This window comes from Acinonyx jubatus, chromosome E4, assembly GCF_027475565.1.
Source record: "Acinonyx jubatus isolate Ajub_Pintada_27869175 chromosome E4, VMU_Ajub_asm_v1.0, whole genome shotgun sequence".
Lineage (NCBI taxonomy): Eukaryota > Metazoa > Chordata > Mammalia > Carnivora > Felidae > Acinonyx > Acinonyx jubatus.
This window is the reverse complement of record NC_069395.1, coordinates 13,546,310-13,563,864: the sequence shown is the minus strand read 5'-3', so window position 1 is coordinate 13,563,864 and position 17,555 is coordinate 13,546,310. Positions and strand designations below refer to the sequence as shown.

General features: G+C 38.0%; 1 long non-coding RNA gene across 4 annotated transcripts in view; it reads right to left on the bottom strand.

The window, feature by feature from the left end:
- Positions 1 to 231: 231 nt before the first annotated feature.
- LOC113603931 (uncharacterized) overlaps positions 232 to 17,555 on the bottom strand; it is a 38,217-nt gene continuing 20,893 nt past the window's right edge. For 3 of the 4 annotated variants that reach the window (XR_008293297.1, XR_008293295.1, XR_008293296.1), the window contains 3 exons: positions 15,321 to 17,184; positions 10,586 to 10,704; positions 232 to 6,834 (listed from right to left, as the gene is read on the bottom strand). This is a non-coding gene — a long non-coding RNA (uncharacterized LOC113603931). Of the gene's footprint in view, positions 6,835 to 10,585; positions 10,705 to 13,834; positions 17,185 to 17,555 lie in introns of those variants that run through there. The other variant, XR_008293298.1, reaches the window with a different exon arrangement.

Here is a 17,555-nt window from a genome sequence, read left to right as displayed (position 1 = left end):
TGTCAAGTGCAAACACCCAAGTAAATATAAAAAATAATGTGATAAGCGAAAGAAGCTGTACGGTTACATCTACATGATGTTGTAAAACAAGCAGAAGGAAGTTGTGGGAAAGAAAGCATGTGGAAGTCTGACAGCTAATTGCCTGACCGAGACAGTGGTTACATGGGTGTACATTTCTGTCGGATCTCATTGAACTGAGTGCTAAAAGCTGCTGCATATACAACAAAATAAATAAATAAATAACATAAATTCAAAATTAAGTAAAAACTTTTAAAAGGAATAAAAGTAAAATGGTCACCTTTATTCAGACTCTAGTTATCCATGTTCTTGTGTGACAGCATTCTGTCTCTTTCACCTATTTCACAGACATTGTAACTGCCCCTTACCCCCACCAAGTCATGCTGAGGATGAACAGCGAATGGTCTCTTGATGACCATTTTCACTAAACAGCTAATATTAGCTGAAAATATGGATGGGCATTTGTAGGCCACTCACACTTCTCTGTCATTTCTATAATAGTTTTTTTTTTTCTTGCAGGCATTCAATGACGACAAATGATTTTTCAAAGGGTAAACAATTAGTATATAAGATTCAGCACATTAAGCAGACTTCATGGTCTCTTTATGAATTTTGAACTTGACAATTTCTGGAAATTTTGAATCAATGGGTTTCTGGTTAGTTTCCAATGACATTTAACAGTTAGACTTAAAAATACAGAAGAAAGCATTATAAGTTTTATCCAAAATGATTATGGCCATCATTTGAATAAAATACAGATTTTGCAAGCTGTAAAGCATATCATTACTACACCCTGGCCTAAGTAAGGTTTGGTTCACAAACTACAGAGCTCGAACCAAGTCATTAAATCTATCTAAAAGGGCCTCATTTGAGAAGCAATAAAATTTTTAATCATTTTATTATTAAAAGAGTGTTTAATATGTAGCTAATTAAATGCCAAAGGCAGGTTATCTGAGTTTAACCTTCAAAAAGAAAATGATGTATCAAAGTCTGCCTCTGGCATCATGGGATAGAAATGTCATCCTCATAATCATTGCGTGACAACTAGCTGGTGGCCTTTTCTAGAGCTATAGTTAAATTACCTGATTAAATTAATAGCCATTTAGATGTTTTAGGAACTGCACAGACCTATACTAAATGAAAATTAGGTCCATTACATTTTCTGAGTGGGCTAGATAGACCCTAAAATAAAACACGTATGCCATTGCCCACATTACTTAGATTAGGCAATTAAAAGCTCTTTCTAAAAAGCGACTAATTCCCTATAATGTACAGACAACTGGATTTACACTAACACCAGAAGTAAGTTTTTTTCTCCTTATTTCTCCCCATCCTTGAACAAACTCTCTGTGTTTGTTTATCCTAAAATAAAAGGTTAAAACTTCAACATATCACCTAAATGGGTAGCTAGATAAAACTGTTTGTTATTATATTTCTAGAAGACAACGAACAGTGATTCTAGGAAAGTCAAACAGCAAATTACAAAGCACAGTAGAAAATCGTCCTAACTGGGAATTCACCAAACCATCACTGAAGCTTCCTAGGAAACAGCTTTCAAACTATTCAGTCTCAGCTACCTGGAATGAATACAAAAGCAACTCATGCATTCTTTCTTTCTTATGAAATCCAGATAATCATATAAACATATCAGAAAAATGCAAACAGTATATTAAACTATTAACTTATTTAGGAAGCAAACTGTTACTTGGTTCTTATTCCTCCAGCTGCAAATGAATATAGATTTAGTGTAAGTTTTAAGAACAGAAGTTTTGGTCACTGCTATGCCCCAAGTACCTAGAATAGTGTCTAATACATAATAAATATTCAACAAATATTTATTGAATTGAAGGCAAGTCTGAAATTTTTTCTCAGCTTTAATTAATAACTTATTTGAAAGTCAGATTGGAATGCCAAAATCCTTCATTTGGACAGTATGTTATAAAATTAAATATTTGGCAAAGAAGTTTTAGTCCAGTGCCATTTCACATACAACTATGAAGTAAATGAAATGCCACCAGTGTGGGGGCTTCCTTTATTTATAATTAAGATTTTGCCTAACTTCATTTCTTCTCCCTTCTTTCACACTTAGCAAGGATATAAAGTTCTATCTTATTCATGAACTTTAAGGGGTTCAAGACAAACACAAGCTCTTAAGAATACTTATTCTCAGAATCCTCCCCATGGCTCTAAAACTTAGATCCACTCTAAGTTCTGGTGTTATTTAAAGATATATTTCACCTATGACATGTTCATGATGCTTCTAACATTAAACAGAAAGAACCAAAGCAGCATTGATAAGAAAACTGATAAGCAGCATTGATAAGAAAAGCAGCATTGATAAGAAAAAGAATGCAGATTTTTGGAAATCTGCAATACCTATGGCATAATCTGGTTTGATGTGTGTCAATCTTTATCCATTGAATCAACATTAACTGGGGGGTTTATGGTATGTCTGCATTGCACTAAGCTGTAGAAATACAAAGATTATTAAAACAACCACTGTCTTCAGTCTAGTGTAAATAAATATTCGACATTGATTATGAAAGAATGTACATGAGCAGTTTCGTAATATGCAGAAAGCACAGTGGTTATAGTGAGGCAGAAATGATGAACTGAACTGTCTTGTGGACAATTGGGGCAAGTTGGGAAAGAAGTTATAAGAGAGAAGATTTTCTGAATTGTCACAGGGCAAAATAATAAAGGTTTTACATGAGGATGTCAGATCTAAAATACACCATTAAAATGATGAGCAAGAAACTAGATAAAATTTAGTGTAGACTAATGTCAGAATCTGATTTAATAGATTGAGCTTTTAAAGAGTTTTTGAATGGTATGTCAAAAAAAATATTCCAGGTGTAATGCATTCCAAGCACTGTGTGATTTTTCAATGTTATCATGGAAGAAAATTCCTACAAAGGAACACCATGGGACAATTCCATAATAGAGAAGACAAAGGAATGTTTATAGGAATGCGCAGAAATAAAAATTGAAGACTTTCAGGAGTCCACAGGCTTTAGAATGTATTTTGTTGATAGCATGCAATGCCCCACAGACCCCAAAGTGTCCTGGGAAGACAGGTGTGAAGGACAAGACCCAAAGTTTGTGAGGATCTCAGTTCATGGTAACATAAGGAAGAAAGAGGGGAATAGAATATCCAGATAACCATAAGAGCTCCAAAACAGAACATATTGGGAAATGAAGGTTAGAAAACTATTTTCAATTTTATTTTCAGACTACGCCTTTCTTGCTCTAGTTGTCTTGCATATCAAGGGTTTTTCTGTTTGACATACAATAATATTGACAGGAAAATTCCTTTATGCATGCACAGAAGTCTGTTTCAGCCTAGATCCATTTTGAATGTCACTGGAGCTATTGAGAATAGTTTTTAAGTATGTAATTGATTATGTACATCTCCAAGGAAATCTTGGAGTTAATTCATTATAAAGGCTAGAGAAATATTTAGTCTATTCACTCTACACACACAATGTTTTTACATTAGATCTAGTTTTGAAACATTGCAGGTAATAGTAATAACCATCACCTCCTGTCCACCTGCTATGTGCTCTGCACATATTCAAGTTTTCTACCCTCCATACTGTTGACACTTAGGCCAGATAATTCTTTGTTGTGAGGAATGTTTTATGCATTATAGGTTGTCTAGCAGCATCTTGACCTCTTCTCTAGTTGTGTAAACCAAAAATGTCACTAGCCTTTGCCAAATGCCCCTTGGTGGAAGGGGGTGAGTAAGGGACACAAAATCATCTCCAGTTTAGAACTACCGGTATAAATAACAATTTATTGGTTACCTATTTATTCTTGTAACAATCCTGCATGGCAGGCATTATTATGCCTATTTTAAAAATGGGAAGACTAAGATTTATAGAAGGATTTACGCCTGGGTCTTTTAACCACAATCTTTCTTCTGCTATATTATCTATATTCTCTTCACTATATGAAGATACGATACTATACTATTTTATACTATACTATATTATATTATCTCCACCTTTAAGGAGTTGGTACTCTGAATTTTCTAAAGGTTTAACATTCATTCCAGAAGCATCCTTATGATATAACTCTAGAATTATAGATTACTATACAACCACATTGAGTATGTGAAGGACAGTGGGTCAAGATTTTCTCTTAAGGTTGCTCTGCCCCACGGATTCTGCTCCTATTCTACACTGTTCTATTCTGTTACAGCCTCAGGACAATGGCTGGATGGCAAATAAAGGCATCAAAACCTTTGAGTGACTTTGATTATTGGCCAATTTTCAGAAGAAAGGGTGATTTGTATGTGTTATATGGGGGAAAATGGAGGAATTCAAATAAATCTTTGTAATTTATAAAAACATTGTTTTGTGTTCCTACTGAATAGTAAGCTTCGTCTAATCTTACAATTGTGAATCGGTTTGCATACTTGTGAATCTGGCAAAAGATTTAGGGATTCTCAGTGATTTTACAAATGGAGTAACATGGGAAATGATGGAAGAACTGTGTTATCTCTTTTTCCTTTTGTGGACTGCTTCCTCATATCATGCTCCAAATTGCCTTTGAAAAGTCCTGGCTGTCTGATAGAGAAGAGTTTCTTCCCTATGGTCACCAAAGGCAATGGTTTGGTTTTACATTATACACATTTTTACCTGATTACCTAGCACAGAAACCAAGGGTCAAAAATTTCTGTTGAATGAATGAATAAGTAAATAAATGAACCAATGTCAGATGAATGAATAACTGGCATTTTCTTGAATTCTGACTACGAATAAAACATGTTTCACTGATATTGGTTGCAATGATTCATCTGCAGAATGGAATAGAATATTAGAGATGATCATTTCTTCAATTTCTAAACTTCAGCCCCCTACTCCCCACCGCCCCCAATTTATGTGTGTGGGTGGGGGGTGGTGGTGAGGAAGAAGGTAATATCAATTCTTTTTAAAAGAAGAATAGGTATTTGGGAAGTTTGGGTTTTCACACTTAAAATATTCATTATCTGGAGAAAAAAAAAAGCATACAGTATAAAGAAAGAGGGAATGATTACTTTTTACCTGCTCTTCTAAAATAAAAGAAAGTCTGAAGTTTACTTGTGGATGTTATAATATGGCTTTTTAATCTGTAGAAATCACCCGTATCTATTATAATCCAATTTTTAAAAGACTTGTGTATACAAATTATCAGAATGAACGGCAATTTAAAAAACAGTTATTTGGTATGATTTGACAAAACAGAATAAAGCCTCACTTTACAACTTATTGTGTTGACCAAGAATTTTGAATTTCTTATAATTACGAAATATTAGTATTAGTATTAGTATTTAATTTGCTGGCATTTCCCTTATTCCTTCTACAAATATATTATGATTCAAAAATTATAGAATGCCATGTTTTTGGAGCTGAAAGTGGCCCAGTATTATCCACTCCAAACCACATCCCCTTCTTTAAAACAAAACAAAACAAAACAAAACAACCAACAACAGTTGAAGAAACAATGAAACCCAAGTAAAGCAGTTAGGTTTTACCTTTTTCAACTAAATAGAAATTTAATTGAAATTTTAACATTTTAATTTGTAAAATGGGTTTTTATTCTGATGCTTTGGGTCCAGGGAGCACTCCTAGCATTATCAGAATTTCTAGAAAAGATTCTTCCTCTACATTTGTCATTCAGATAACAGGGGCTGAGATTTCTGCCAATTAAGGCAGGAAGCCTTGGGTTAACTTCTTAGTCATTCTCTGCCTCAGTTTACTCTCCTAGCAAATATGTGCTTCAGCTACGATGCTCTGAAATTCCTTCTAGCCTTACTTCTCTAATTCTGATTCATATTAAATATTCTTTTTACAAAAAGCAAGCTTCTTTTCTTAACCTCAAGGTGAGTAAGGGTTAAAGTCTATTTTAAGTATTTCTTTTGGAAGGTGTTTGTCCATTGTACTGCTATTTGGTTATCCGAGAGCAAGTTTCTATGAATACCTCTCTTCAAAATGACTTTTGAAGTGGAGAGTTCAAATGTATAATAAATACCAGGAATGAAAGAGTTTCACACCCTACAAGGAACAGGTCATGACCATCAAAGGAGACATACTGGTAGTACATTTCCCAGGTAAGACACCACAAACAGCAAATATTTATTTGTCACCCACTCTGTGCCCAGTTCTCATTTTCTTTTACTTTATCTCTTTAGTGATCAAATCAGCATCTTGACTTTGAACTATCTGTGTGTCCTTATTTCATTAAATAAAATTTCTCTTCTCAGATCTAGAGCTTCACCGACAATAATTTCCACACATTTGTCCCATGGACACCTCAAATAGAGAAAGTCTCAGATTCTCCTTTCCACCCACCTTATAATTGTACTTTCTTCCAACACTTCCCACCCATGTGCAGAGTGGCTGCTCTCACTTGTAATTCAACACACCTGGAAGATCCTGAGGGCAGATGAAGGACAATGGGATTGGAAAAGAAGAAGTGAACACACAAGATGGAGAAAGAGAAGGTGAGAAAACAAGCAAAAGATGGTTATAATTGTCCGGGCACGACGGGATAAAGGTTTGGAACAGGGAACATGCGTGACCACTCTGTAAACGAATGAACGAATGAACGAATGACTAAATGACTATGTGTATGCAGTTTGTCTGTTTGGTTTACCAAGAAAAATAATAGGACAGGGGTGCCCAGGTGCCTTAGTCAGTTGAGAGTCTGACTCTTGATTTTGGGTCAGGTCATGATCTCAGGGTCGAGGTATTGAGCCCCCCGTTGGGCTCTGCGCTGAGCGTGGAGCCTGCTTGAAATTCTTTCTCTCTCCTGCTCTTCGCCGCTCATGCTCTCTAAAATATAAATAAATAAATAAATAAATAAATAAATAAATAAATAAATTCTTTAGAAAATAAAAATAATAGGGCAAAGAAGAGACATTGAAAGGAATAGAACTGATGCATTAGCTCTTATTTAAAATACATGGTATCATCAGTTTTTATTTTTCGTTAAAAAGTCACAGAGTGTGCTCATTTTTATTAAAAGCGTGGAGGGAATGTAAAATCTGAAAATCATGACCATTTTCAAACTAATTGCGGTTTGGCTCCATGTGGTTTGCAGCAAGGAAGATGAGTGCTGCTGTTTCGGTGTGGACTCCACTCTGAGCCACGCTTTGGAAACATCAGCAACTTACTCTTCACTGTGTGGCTCTTGAGAATGTCTTTCCTAGACTTGGCCTATCACCCTCAATTCCTATTCCTGTATAAAAGCACGTGGCGACGTGTCCAAAGATGGAATGTCGACACAGTGATACTTTTCTAGAAAATTAAAGATATTTCTGGGCCAGCTGATGGGCATACATGAATTTTAAATTGCATCTTATGCTTAGCTATTAAAATATGTCAGAAACATAAATTCCCCTTTGAAGCTATTCTCCTATTTCTTTGAAAATAAAATGTTGGGGTGTGTGGGTGGCTCAGTCAGTTAAGTGACTGACTTTGGCTCCGGTCATGATCTCATGGTTCCTATGTTCAAGCCCCGCATCTGGCTCTGTGCTGACAGCTCAGAGCCCAGAGCCTACTTCAGATTCTATGTCTCCTTAGCTCTCTGCCCCTCCCCCACTCACACTCTGTCTCTCTTGCAAAAATAAGTAAACACTAAACTTTTTTTTTTAAAGAAACAAAATGTTAAAGAAAAGACAATGTTACAATTTTAATGCAGAAAAAAGATAAGGTTCTCAGAAGAGTGTCTTGTTCTGGATCAATCATAACTAAAAACATCTGTCACAATGCCTTAAAACTTCTTACATGATAGGGGCGCCTGAGCGGTTCAATCGGTTAAGCTCTTGATTTTGGCTCAGGTTGAGATTAGCCCTCACGGGGCTCTGTGCTGACAGCTTGGAACCTTCTTGGGATTCTCTCTCTCCCTCCCTCTACCCCTCCCCTGCTCGTTCTCTCTCTCTCTCTCTCTCTTTCAAAAATAAACTTAAAAAAACACATGGGATTAATAAATCCTGAGACATTTCAATGTAATCTCTCAAATATTATGTTACACAGAAAGTCAACAGTGGTGAGACGAGGATTCAGCACTCCTGACCCAAATCCTCTCCCTCTTTCATGCTTACCAAATGAGGTTTCCAAGACCTTATAAAATCACCAAAAGGTGTCCTGCCCTGGTGTCTCCCATATAAAATAGCTGTTGAGGTCAATGAGAGTTCTTTGTCTACAGCAATCTCAGAGATGGCTTAGAGGTTTTATTCCACCGGGAAAAACAACATGTTCGCCAATCTGATCTGGGTTCATTTGCTCTACTTTTGGAGGAAAAAAAGGAGAATAAAAATATACGTTCTTTCTGTGATTTTTCTCCCAGACATTTCCCTTTTTATTTCTCAGGCCAAGTAGGCTGCCATCTGAATGGGAATATGAGGCGCCATGACCTTTTTCACCCACCCGTTATGCAGAGTCAGTTTTCCACCATTTAGAATTTAGTGCATCTTTGGCGAAGCCTGACAGGTACATGGAGGGTCGGTGGAGGAGGTTGGAGGAAGGTAAGAAGACTAAGAAAGCAACCACATAATTTACAATCCTCATGCCCGTAAGAGCACAGCAAGCAGGTAAGGTCGAGCATGCTGTCACAGAGGCACCAGCCAGGCCTCCAAAAGCTACAGGATCTCATTTCATTATCCCATGACCTGCACTGCAGTGCACGGACATCTCACTCTAGGACCATAGCTAATCTACTGTGACAGAATGGGACAACAAGAGCAAAATCGTATACCTTCACTTCCCAGTAACAAGGAGGCTGAATGCAAACCACAGAACCAACATTGCCTGGGGGGCAACATTCTTTTGGAGAACAGCCATGATGAGTTAGAATCTGTAGAACTTAATGATCAAACTCTGATTCGGTGACTTCACAGTTGTGACCACAGTGCTACATAGCTCTTAAGGGCATTGGCTGTGGGTTCAAATTCTGCCATCTGTGAGCTCCATAACCTTCACTTTGACATGTCTCATTTCAGCTTCCTTAATTATAATGTGGTGATCAGAATAGAGCCAAATGCTTAGGGTTGTTAAGAGAAACAAAGAGACTAATCCATGTAAAATGTATAGCACAGAACATGGTCTCTAGTAAGCACACACTAAATACTAGCCTTTAGGATTATGACAGATACTTCATCAGTGTGTCTTTGATATGTCTCCCTTATTTCTTTAGGTCAAGCTACGTATTTTTTGGCTATTCATCTCTCGCTACTAAAGAGAGTCTCTTCAATTTCTATAGATTGGCCTAATCAACTTGCCAAGTCACGACAATAAAAAGCTCACATCTTGACCAATGGCATCACAATTATCTGAATAACTGAGGAAATAGTTACAAGTGTGGTTCTGAAAAGGAGAGATTAACCAAATGTTCCCAGCGTGCTCCACACATTCTGCATTCATTGTTTATAATCAGTTCTTACCCAGCTCACCTTGGGATAGTGTAAAGTCACAGTACAGAAACAACTGAAGAAAAATAATTAATCTCATGTGCTGCTTTGCCATTTAGAAAACACAATATCGCAGCAGATCATAAATAATATCTTACAGTAAAGAGTCCCATTAACATTAGAGAACGCTGCAGATTCTGAAACTCCTCATTCAGATCGGGCTTTGTATCAGAGATTCCTTTTGTTACCGGACAGGGAAATAAACGGGGTAGCGGTCAACATTCACTCTTTCCCTTTTAGATTTGAAAAGAAAATGATCCACAGGGATATTTTTGATCTACAGTGAAATGTAATATTCTGTTCAGGAGATGACATAAGTATCACTATTTTGGGCGTGGGGAGGTGGAGGCAGAGAGGACCCTGCATATTTTTTGCTTGTTTCCTCTCTCATCAACTGGAAACATGACAGTGTTAGTAGCAAACCTTCTATCCAGTGTATAAAAACCCAGCACTTAGGCATTTTTGAGTGATAATTCAATAGGATTAAATTACACTCATGTGACAGGTCAACCTCACTAATGAGGTACATTTCAGTAAACTGTTGACAGAACTGTCTGGAAGGTTTCTTTAATTTACCAACATGTAAGAACGTGGGAAAAGCATTAGTCAACTAGATGAAGATGAATACGTAGTGAGGTCTAGGGGTATTTTACATTAATATCTGACAACCTGAAAGGGTTTTTGTCACCTGCTCTACTTAGCCCAAGGCAGGCACAGAAAAACTGGTACCTGTTAGTGTGAATGACTTACCAAAGCAATGAAAGGAATGATCTTAAAGAGGGCTGAGTGGAAAATACGTTAGAGAAATTTCTTTTCCTTCCAGTTAACAGGAAGAGTGTTCCTCACAATGTGGGCGATGGTTGCAATAAAGTTAAAAGAATGTTTCAAATCTCTTCAGACAGCTACACCAACACTTTCATTCTTGGAATCCTTTGAGTTTGTCCTTACAGATGAAAACACCTATCTTTATATAGTCATGTATTGACTGGGAATAATGTAAGGTTATTCTTGTCCAACTAAGTAATTTATTCCAAGCCAAGGAAAGAAAGAAAATATAGGAAACACGGAAGAACAATAAGAAAGACAAGACCTGCTCATTAAGGTATCAGATACTTACAGAAAAGCTTTCATAGCTGAGATTACACTGGCCAATAAGAAGAGGGCCATGTAATCATTTGCGTCCTTTGGAAAATATTCTGAAACTATTGTTTCTCTAGTGGCAAGCAATATGGCTGAAGAGAAAAAGCAGATTAACTTCAGGTTAATGGATGAACATGGTAACCAACCGGTAGGGGTGTTAACAGATTCCAAAATAGACATCTGGGTTCCAAGATCTACCCGTTTCAACAGTTACTCTCTAGAAGCACCTCGGTGGCTCAGTTGGTTAAGCATCCGACTTCAGCTTAGATCATGATCTCACAGTCTGTGAGTTTGAGCCCCGCGTCTGGCTCTGTGCTGACAGCTCGGAGCCTGGAGCCTGCTTCAGATTCTGTGTCTCCCTCTTTCTCTGCTTCTCCCCTGCTGGTGCTCTCTCTCTCAAAAATAAATAAATGTTAAAAAATTTTAAAAATAGTTATTCTCTATATCTAATCATACTAAAAATCTTAATTTACAGATGTCTTCATAAGACAAGTTATGCTATGAAGGAAAGGTGGGAGCAAAGATGGAAATACTATCTGACTGCATCTATTGGTCAGAAATTATTCTAAACAACTGAGCGCTTTAGAAGGATTAAGAGAAAAAAAGAATTAAGCCAGTAATGACGCCTATAACTCTTGACTATCAAACATATTACACGAGACTATGAATTTAGCTACTCCATGCCATCAGCCAATTTAGAAAGCACACCTATTTAGCTTTGAAAGCAGAATAAGCTTCATAGCATTTCCTTGTAGCAAGTTACATTTCTCATTTCACCTTGATATGGCTCTTGCTCTAATGATTTAGCATTTCCAGAATACACAGTGATTTGTTGGAGGTCCCTGGGAGACAGGCTAGGAGAGAGAAGATGGAAAGATTTAAAGAGTAAGAAACCAAACTTTTACACTGGGCCAGCTAGAAGTACACTACCTGAGTGGTAAGAAAGGTGAGGAAATCATTCAGTGTTGTTGTCAACACACACACACACACGCACACACGTAAACCTTCAAGCTGGACCCTGGAGTAAGAGAGAAATTCTGCCAACAGAAAAACTCTAAGAGGTCTGAAAACACTGAAAAGGTGTTTGCCAAACAGAAGGGAACTATCACAAAAGGGATACTGCACCAACAGGGTAAAACTTATTTTGCTGGTCTCAGATACGATTTCTGACTCTGAACATTATTTTCGGTATCAGTAATGATCATAATGACAATAATTACTAACATTTGCCCCAAGCTCTGCTATTCACAAAGAACTTTCATCACCTCACTTGTTCCTGTGAGGTAAGTAGGGTCAGTTTTTTTTTTATAACACCTGACAGATGAAGAAGTTGACTTCAGCAATTCCCATTTCGGGGTGCAAAGCTGCCGAGTAAAACAGAAACTCAGGTCCTTTGACTCCAAATCCAAGTACTTTTTTCACTGTGCTAAACTATACCAAAATATCAATTGGTAGAATATCCGGAGGCAAGGTTGCAGATTCTGATGAGGGCTGATACAACCCAAGTGGGAATCAAATATCCCAGAGGGCATTTGATCTGAGTAGTCCTTATAGAGAATTCTAGAGGAAGGACTCCAGATCTCTACACCCAGGCTAGGTATCAGGGAGAAAAGCAACTTGATTCTTTTACTTTCCCCTGACTATGTAAAAGAAATAAAGAAGGGGGCAATTTCCAATGTATAATACAATGTTCATTTCCAATGAACAATATAAGATTAAAATAAAGACAAACCAGCAGCAAAGAAAATAATTTAGAGCAGTTTAGAATTCACACCTATAAAATATTTTAGTAAAAAGGTCTCAGTTGAAAATATTAACTTTAACAGTGATACTTTTACACAGAATGTGTATATAGGCATTGATAAATCTTGGGCCACACTTACATATAATATGGTTCTAGGGTGCCTGATGGCTTGGTTGTTTGAGTGTCCAACTCTTAGTTTTGGCTCAGGTCATGATTTCATGGTCACAGGGTCAAGCCCTGAGTTGGGTTCTGCACTGAGCGTGGAGCCTGGTTGGGATTCTCTCTCTCTCTCTCTCTCTCTCTCTCTCTCTCTCTTTCTCCTTCTGCCCCCCTCCCCTGTTCATGCTCTCTCTCGCTCTCACTCTCTCTCAATAATAATAATAATAATAATAATAATTAATAATAATAATATGGTTCTAAACAGTTTTAGGTTAAAAAGGCTGTTCTGGCTGTCACCCTGACCAAGTAACCCTCAACTGTCAAATAATAGCTTGATGTAAATAGTTTTAAAACTAAAAATAGACAACGAAACTTTGTGTAATATTGACTCAGCTAGCTAATCAATGATTCTGGAAAGCTTCGATAACACTAATAGGTGATAATAGATTTTTTGACTGCTTATCATGAGTTAGAAACTATGCACTTATAAGCATTATGTAATTTCATCCCCCCATGATTCTGTGGAGGTTGGTGCTGTCATTAGCCACACAGAATATGCAAAAAGCCTGCTGAGGGCATAGGTACACTCTCCACACTGCACAGCTAGTCAACAGCAGGGCCACTGCTTGAATCCAGGTCTGTATTATTCCAGAGTCCAGCCCCTTGACCATGCTGGCTTGGCTTTACTTTGGCCACATCCTGCTTCTCAGTGAACTTTCTAATGTTTTGCTATATTACTCATTCTGGCTATCTAACCTAAAGATGGATTAGTTTGGAAAGACAGAATGAAGTTCAATCAACTGGAAGCAAAATGGAATATACAATAGATAATTTTAAAAGTCTACTTTCTGATCAATGGGGAAAATTGGTGCCCAGCTGAGGAACCAGTACATGGCCAGGAATAGTACCAGAAGTGGTTCCCTTTTAATCTTCTAGATAAACTTGAATTTGTATGCCAATATGTATTACAAAGATTTTAATACTGTTTATAATAGGAAAAAAACACTTGTATGGAACCAAAGGAATAAATACATTCTGACAATTATATGTGATAGAATATATATAACCATGAAAAGAAATTAAGTAGATTCATATGTGCTGATACAGATCAATTACTAAGATGTTAAGTTCAAAATCCAGGTGTTAAGGAGTATGTCTGGGAATGTTACAAATATTTTTTAAAGGATAGATACCCAAACTTACATGAAATATAATATCATTGGAAGGATCTACAAGATTCTGACATTGTCTCTGTAGGGAGTGTCTGATTCAGAGAAAAGGGAAAGGCTCCTTTTTTTGAGAGAGAGAGAGAGAGAGACAGAGAGACAGAGAGACAGAGAGCAAGTGGGGCAGAGGCAGAGAGAGAAGGAGACACATATCTGAAGCAGGCTCCACGCTGAATCTCAGGCTCCAAGCTGTCTGCACAGAGCCCTATGTGGGGTTTGAGCCCACAAGCCACGAGAACATGACCTGAGCCGAAGTCAGGTATTTAACTGACTGAGCCACCCAGGCACCCCAAAACTACTTTTTAATGTATAATTATTGGTATTGTTCCTTGTGTCATGTGCATGAATTACTTAAGATTATTTTAACATTAATAAAAAATAACAGGTTCAATGTTTATTGACCTGAACAATGGTTAGAGCACATGGGCCATGTTAATCCAGAAACACTGGCCTTGGAAACAGATAAAAATGTTAAATTTGGTTCTGTCATAAGCTAGCAGGGCAGAGTTTTTGTACAAGGTATTTAATCTCTCTTTCAGTAACGATTTCATTTATGAGAAATTGGTATCATGGTATCCACTCTACATCTACAAGTTCCTGAGAGATAATACACAGTAAAGCGGTCTCCAAAGTATAAAAAATTGTCGTTGCTGCTGTTGTGGTTATGTGGTGAGGTAGGTTCTGGTCCTGTCTGGAAAGACACGCAGTCAGGAAGGCGAGACTTACCACGGGTAGCTTGACAGGCTACGTTGAGGGGTCAACCAAATACTTGCCAAATACTCACTGTACTTAGTACCATATTCCTATTGTTTTGCAACTAGATGTGAAAATATTCATGACTTCCCTTTTAGAGGAAAATATTTGTTTGGAGAAATACTCGAATGAGTCTTTGGGGTAGAACCAAACCTGAGAGGGACCTTGGCGAGACAGAGAGAAACAGTCTTGCTCCTTTGAAAAAGGTGAAGAGGAGAGAGAGAAGGATGAAGGTTGAGACCAACAAAAGGTCGGGGGCTAAGCAATGTAACCCTGCCACACCGTGTGTCACTGAAACAACAAAATGGCGAAGGTGAGCAGAGTTTGGGGGAAGCCAGCAAAAAGGCTAACTATAACATTCACAGGTTCTCTCAAGACAACGGAGGCAGGGAGCATGAGAGGCAGACCCAGAGGGAGAAGCACAAGGAAGTAAAAACCCAAGGACGCCCATGGATTGAGATCCAGCTCAGGTTTATCTTAGAAGAGTAAGGGGCAGGGGCCCCAGCCGACTTCAGGGTGAATGCTATTTCCCCACACAGGTACTTGGCCATTAAAGTTCAATACGCCCTAATGTTAGACTGAGTTTACAGAGCACAACTCCGGGAGAGTCGGCCCAGAGGATTGATTATCCACAATCAGCAGCAGCATTTGTAGGTGAAGCGCAAATTGCCTTCCCTGGTGCTTGACCCTTCCAAACCATAATGATAATTGCCACTGTGTTGCAAGCTGGACTTATGAACAACTCAGGGGTTAGTGCCCTCCCCTCAGGAAGGCTACCAAGTAGTAGGGACTGCATACATCTGATTGTGACAAATTACTAGTTTACCTGCTAATCAGTGCACAGTAGGAGGTATTTTGTAATATCACCAAAGCAGGAAACACCACCAGTCTCACCTCAATAAAATGAAATGAGATGAAATGAAATAAAATAAAATCTACTGCTTCTATATACTTCTAGTAAGAAATGAAACAGGCTCAATTTTAATCACGCAAGCAATAAATCAAATATCAAATTTAAAACAATGAACTGCAAAGAGCCTCCTCAAAGTCACTTAGCATTGATAAATTAGTAATGTATTATTAAATTATTCATATCTTTTTTTTTCCTTTGGACTATAATGATATACTGTACACAGCACTGATAATTTACTTAGGCTGAGTCCATTCATTTAATTATGCTGCTAAACTTGGTAGGCCAATTGGTCATCATGAGAGTTTCCAGGCAAGCTAATCACAAATATATAGAACATGTCCCTTATTGTCCCCAGCGGCTAAGTGCTAAAATGCTATTTAGTGCTCAGAAGGTTAATGTCCTGCTTATGTAAATTGTCCAATTTAGCATTCGGCAGCAGTATCATAAATTCTGGCTCCAGGATTTCATTAAACGTATGTTCAAACTAGTTGACCTTAAAGGTTAACAAGCACAAGTTAAACAGGACAATTATTTAACTCACTTCTTATCAAGAGACTGAAGCGTACTCGCCAGTTAATGGCTCCGCATACTTCACAATTAGAATTCTTATAAGGTCTCTGATAAAAGTGCAGGTCATGAATTTTCATAAGGGTGTCAGATAATAACTATTTATCTGCACTTGTTTTTCTTTCTTATAAACTTAAACTTTGATCTTAACATTCAATTAGAAATGATTCCACAGAGAAGGACTAGGTGACTCTAGGAGCTAGTGTTCGCTTTCATCCGGGTCTGCACGAGGATTTAAAACACGGGATCTGCGTGGCCATTCGTGGAAATTAATGTAAAAGTCAGAGACTCACCGTGAAGTGTGCAGAGCTCAGATGAAGCATTTGGCCCAACACTGAGTTACAGTATCTCCTACTGTTTGGGGGCATTAGATCAAACATTATTCTTTTCTTAAAAGGCCCTCAAATGCCTATTAATCTCCTGGAGAAATTGCATTGTCCTTTACACTTTTATTATTATGGGTTGTAATATGACGTAACTGAAAGTTAGATTATTCCAGGCATCCTTTTCCCTGATTCTTGTTTTCTCTCCTCGCTCTCCTTGGGCATTTTGAAAAATGAGCAAAGCTTGGGGAGACTGCTATCCGGGGCCGTGGTGACGCAGAGACTCAGCCATGGGCTGACATTTCCTCACACTTCCCTATGTGGCAGGATCGGGCAGTGACTTCAGGCACACATTGCATAGGTAACCGCACACGAAGATTCTCAACAGTAGCCAGTCGCCGTACTCCAGGAAAGGCACAGGAACACCCTCTCCTTGCAAGCTCAACTGTTCCTACTACGTACTCTTTGGGAGATAAAACGACGACTCAGAGCAAACAGGGTCTTATTAATAAATCATGCGCTGAATTTCCGTTAGGAGCTGAAATGGAGCAAAATAGGTCAAAATTGCCTATGGGCACATCTACTGGGGGCATAATAAATAATTTTTTTAATTTGGTAATACTCATAAAAATATAATTAAATGTAATGAGAGGAAAGGGACAGACGGGTGGGTAGGTGGGTGGATAGATATTAAATACCTGTGCTTGGTCTGGTTCTTCTTTTTTGCACTTGTTATTCCCCGAGGTTGCTTATTGTGAAGAGCTATTTAAAGAAATAATACGAGAAAGAAATATTTTCTGGCATGAAAAAATGTGACAGTGTTTTATACCCTCTTGTGTTGCTCTTCATCCAAACTTCATCTTGTGAATATTGGCTTCAAATCCTGCCTGAAAGGGGACATAAATAAAGTGAAATGGCTAATGGACTAAAAACACTTATGATCAGGTTTTCATAACTAACATTATTGATAGCTTCTTTTGCACATGCACTCACACATAGCACAATATCCATTCCTAAAGTAAGATTTAGAGCCCTATTTGCAATAAAAAGGCTAGCACATGCAAATAAAGAATGTGAAAGTGAGGCCAGCAGATGGCATTCCCCCAGAAAGGGAGAAAAATGCCCCCCCCCCCCCCCCACCAAGGCAAAGCTGACCACAGGGGAAACAACCCTTCAGATTTCAGACGTGCCTGGGCTTTTCACCACATCCTGGAATGGTCTTCAGGGACAGAGAGTTCTTTAGTCCTTAATTTGGAAA